This window comes from Carassius auratus, unplaced genomic scaffold (genome assembly GCF_003368295.1).
Source record: "Carassius auratus strain Wakin unplaced genomic scaffold, ASM336829v1 scaf_tig00017828, whole genome shotgun sequence".
Classification (NCBI taxonomy): Eukaryota; Metazoa; Chordata; class Actinopteri; order Cypriniformes; family Cyprinidae; genus Carassius; species Carassius auratus.
Genome location: NW_020524821.1, coordinates 1 through 4,792, shown reverse-complemented (window position 1 = coordinate 4,792; position 4,792 = coordinate 1). Strand labels below are relative to the sequence as shown.

The following is a 4,792-nucleotide window of genomic DNA, read 5'->3' as shown; positions in this document are numbered from 1 at the left end:
ATGAGGCGGATAAACCGTTGACCAATCATAGAGCGAGAATCCGCCTTGAAGTCTATCTACACGCCCACTCTGCTTAACATTCATGAGCCGTTTGCGAGTCAACCAATCAGCGCTTCGAGTTTCACGTGCATCATGAATATGTGAGGGTTAGCCCAGTACACTTGGAGTGGCTCGCGACGGTGTTGTTTTGGCAGTGTTTCCTCAAAAGACAAAAACAGGAGGATTAAACGGATATACAAGCGGACGTTTGCGTACTTCCTCGGATAATATCACACTAATGATGCCCGGTCAAGCGTTGGTGACGGTGGCCATCGGCCCGCAAAAATCGTCCGGTTTTGTTTTAAAGAAGATCATGAATATTCCTCCTCCAAACATACTGCAGGATCAAGACGATGGTGAGAACAATAACCCTGACAAAATGCGAATGAAATGTATAAACCGCTCTTTTAAACGTGTGTTTGTAAGGTTAGTCGTGCACTTGGCGTCACCTCTAGAGCTGCGCGCTGATTGGTCGATCAGAAGAACAGAAAGTCCCTGTCGTATCCTTCAAAGCACACTGAAATACCGCGGTATTCTAATACAGAAGTTGCTTACAAATATGATGGTATACGTCCAGAAAAGCCTTATTTGTACGTCGTCGAGTTTAATATGGTGTGTATAGTGTTAACACATGATGAATGGCTAGAACATGCAAACGTTCAATGGTACTAAGTCACATGTGGTTGTTTCCTCAGTGATGGTATATTTGGATACTTGGGCACGTACCTGTGGGTGGGTATCCTCCTCTTCTTTAATATGTAACTCATTCAGGGTCTGTGGATTGACAGCATGCTGGTGTTTAAGAGAGTATTTTAGTTACAGGTCATGTCTTGTGGTTTCCCGTGCTGGAAGGACTGCCTCTTTCTGAACGTTATTAATACTTAATCTTATCATCTCTCTTGAAAAAGACCCTCATTAGGCATCTGTAGGCGTGTCAGGTCTTGTTAAACCACTTGTCATTTCATAAATCTAGTCTCTAGTAAATGTCTGTCTAGTTAAAAGTAATTTTTTGACCTGCGGATAAATTGAAAGTGGAAGTTGGATGGTCTGAAGGTCTCGGGCTCTTTCTGACATTTAAAACTGATATTTAGCATGGGAAGTTGCTGAAAACCAAATTAATATGTGCCATGTGAACAGGATTTTTACTGTATCGAAATCCAAGTGAAGTTAGATGTTCTAAAGGTCAGAATTTTCACAAAAAACCTGCCAAGGATATATTCATATCCAAAATCAAGAGGAGAAATCAAGAAATTCTATTATTTATTTTATTTAACCATTAAGTATTACCTTTGTTGTTGTTGCATTATGACATTGTGCATTTTCCAATAATGTATTATTATACATGCTACTTACCAAGAAAACTATGTAAATAATGTACATTTAAAGCATCTTTTTTTTTTTTTTATTCTTGTATATTTTCTATTTTATTTTGTTTTGTTTTTATTGATTTATCACTCCAATTGAAATTTCTTCCGCTCTTTGATATTTGAGTAAACTGTAATTTCTTGCACAGACATCGAGAAGGAGAAGCAGGGTTTGATCGTCGATGGGACGTCCGGCGCAGCGGCGGTTCGGGTGGCACGGGGGGCGTCTCCGCCTCTTCACCCCCGCCATCTGGGACAAAACCATCCCGTACGACGGCGAGACCTTCCACCTGGAGTACATGGACCTGGACGAGTTTCTGCTTGAGAACGAGATTTCCCATCACACTGAGGAGGAGCTGAGCAAGTGTCCCGAGCGGAGTGGCGCGGCGGAGACACGCAGGGATCCTCAGATGAGCCGCAGATGCCTGAGGAGGAGTACAGGGACGATGAAGAGTCTGAGGATGACTCGGTCTCTGTGAGCGTTGAGACGACAGCAGGTGAGATGACAAACAAGCTCACACCTGACTTTATTTTTGCACGCAATTCTGAGTTTTTGTTCAGAAGTGAGAATTGTGAGATTAAAAGTTGCGATTGTCATATTTTTATTATTATATTGTATTTTTTTCTGGCAGTGCGCAAAAAATAAAAAAATAAATGCATTGTACGATTTTAACTCAGAATTCATAGAATAAAGTTAGAATTGTAAGATGTGTATACTTGCCACTCTAAGAATAAAATTCAGAATTGCAGGATATAATAAAATCTAAATTTTAAAAAATCAGAATGTTGAGATATCGACTCCGAATTCTAAACAGAAAAAGAAACTTGGGAGAAATAAGTTTCTACGGTTTTCTGATCAGTTTGATTTCTTTAAATCTTTAGTTTTAAACGCAAGTGTTCATCTGATGTTTTGATCCATCAAGATTCCAAATTAAAATAATAATAATAATAAAATATGATTGCAAGAATCTTTAACATGAAGCATTTTGTTGTTTTCCACTCATCTCTACATCAGTCCATGCAGTTGGTTCATTTATCAGTCAAAACACACTTACCTAAACCAGCACATAAACAGAAACTCAACTATCTGCTGGAAGTTAATCCGATTTGTTGACTGACTGGTTTCTGCTGGTAAGATGAATGTTATCTGGTTACTCCTGTTCTCTGGTCATGGGTTTATTCTGTTGATTTATACATTGCTCTGTTTTTACCTGCCAGAAGCCAAAGTGGACCCCGACCGCGTTGACGCCGACTCCGATCGACCCGGAGGAGATCGAGGTGAACGTGGCCTTCCAGCCCGACCCTACAGATCTGTCCTGTCCAGCGTTCCCGGAGGAGAGCTCTTCAATCCACGGAAACACCGCTTCTCTGAGGAAGAGCTCAAACCACAGCCCATGATCAAGAAAGCCAAGAAAAGTGTTCGTTCCTGAAGATGCAAAGGTGAGGGTTTTTATGAACAGAAAAATCAGTGATATGGTAGCCAAACCTGTTACCCTCGTGACACAGACCTCTCGCTGGTCATTCAGGAAATATATTTTAATTATAATGACCAATCTGATTCTTAGAAGTTAACCTGCTGTTATTTAGCATTAGCAACTTCTGATTAATCCACCATGTTAAAGTCAACAAGACTTTTTTATGTCACAAATGATTGGATAAGATACAGCTGCCATTTGGTACCAGTATGGATCATATCATATACTTTTATTAATTGATTTATTGATTGATTGAGTGATTGATTGATTATTCAGAATAAGGCCTGGAACAAGATTAGGGACATTATTACTGCTAACTAAAACTTGCTACTAAGACCAATATTTTAAAAGTATTTTGAAGTACTAAAATATCAAAAGTAAAAAAAAAAAGATCTATGGATATATTAAAATATATATGAATAATAATGTCAACACACAACAAAATGACTAAACCTCTAACTAAAATTAAAAGAAAAACATCCCAAATGTTAATAAAACTGTAGTAGTATGTTAGCGATCCTAAAGTACACTGATTACACTTTCTTTCTTTCTTTTACTTCAAGCTCTTTTATGTTTAAGCATAGAATTATTAGAAAATCAGTCCAAAAACAACTGAACCAAGGCTGCGAAAAAGTTCATAGACGCACTGTTTTAGACATGAATCTGTTTAAAATAAAATCGCTAATGTTTTACTTGTGAGTCAGACTTTGACAAAAATCATTCACAGTATCTTTTTTTTAATGTTACAAACATAAAACGTTACAACTAATATCGTTAACGAGATGTTCGCATTTTCCACAGGATGAGAAATACTGGTCGCGGAGGAATAAGAACAACGTGGCGGCGAAGCGATCTCGTGAAGCCCGGCGTCTGAAGGAGAACCAGATCGCCGTCCGCGCCACCTTCCTGGAGCGGGAAAACGCCGCACTACGAAAGGAAGTGGCCGAGCTGCGCAAAGACTGCGGCCGCTGCAAGAAGATCATGTCACTGTACGAAGCCAAATACGGCTCGCTGTGAGGGACACGCTTCACCCCGACACGCATCAGTCTCTCTATAATTCACACCGCAGTTACACGGCCGGGGATTGTGGGTAATGTGGCACCGTGTGGGAAGTGGACGAGTATGACGCGAGCACGTGTTTTTAAGAGGATGTTTTAAGGGTCTAGAAGACACAAAACACATGATAACAGCATAACCTTTGACCTCCTCATACCTCATTCTGCCCTCCACACGACCCCGATATGACCCGAGTGAGTTTCTTAGAAGTTTATTCGGTATGAAAATGAGATAATGCAGCCGACTGGAGAAGTCGCACACAGCAGCGCAAAGTTAGCGTTCAGTGTTTGGTCATGACTTTTACGACTGTTTTCGGCTCGTTTTTAACCTGTTTCTACCTTTTTGTACTTGACATGTCATCGGTGTTTGTGTACAAGAGGTTTTTCGCAGAAAACTAGCGCATGACCCTTGATATGAAGCAATTATTTTCTTTATTCTACAAACGAGTGTACTTCGGGCTATTGCAGTTTGCGAAGATTTGAAAGAAAGAAAAGTCTGTAATTATACGCTTGTATCCATCCACCAGTGTCTTTGTTCTTCCAGAATGACATTTCTATTGTGCAGATTTTTAACACTTTAGCGACTGTGCTGCGATCAAATGCATCTTCACAGCAGTTAACTGGATGATTATTTTAACGCGAGCGTCTGCGCAGGAGTTTAACTGTGAGCGACTTGATCTGGTTTGTTTCAGGGTTTGATCCAGGGCAATAATGTGCGATTCATCTTTACCTCAGATTAGATATTTCTACCAGTGTTGGTTTTTTTATTTGTTCATTTATTTAGAATAATTTTTAGTCTGGCACTCAGATCAGTTAAAAACACAAGCGTAAACAAACTTCTGTGTAAAATGTAAATGTA

The 4,792-nt window shown here is 39.8% G+C and overlaps 1 pseudogene; it reads left to right on the top strand.

The window, feature by feature from the left end:
- Positions 1 to 248: 248 nt before the first annotated feature.
- Positions 249 to 4,123, top strand: LOC113075865 (thyrotroph embryonic factor-like; annotated as a pseudogene).
- Positions 4,124 to 4,792: the final 669 nt, after the last annotated feature.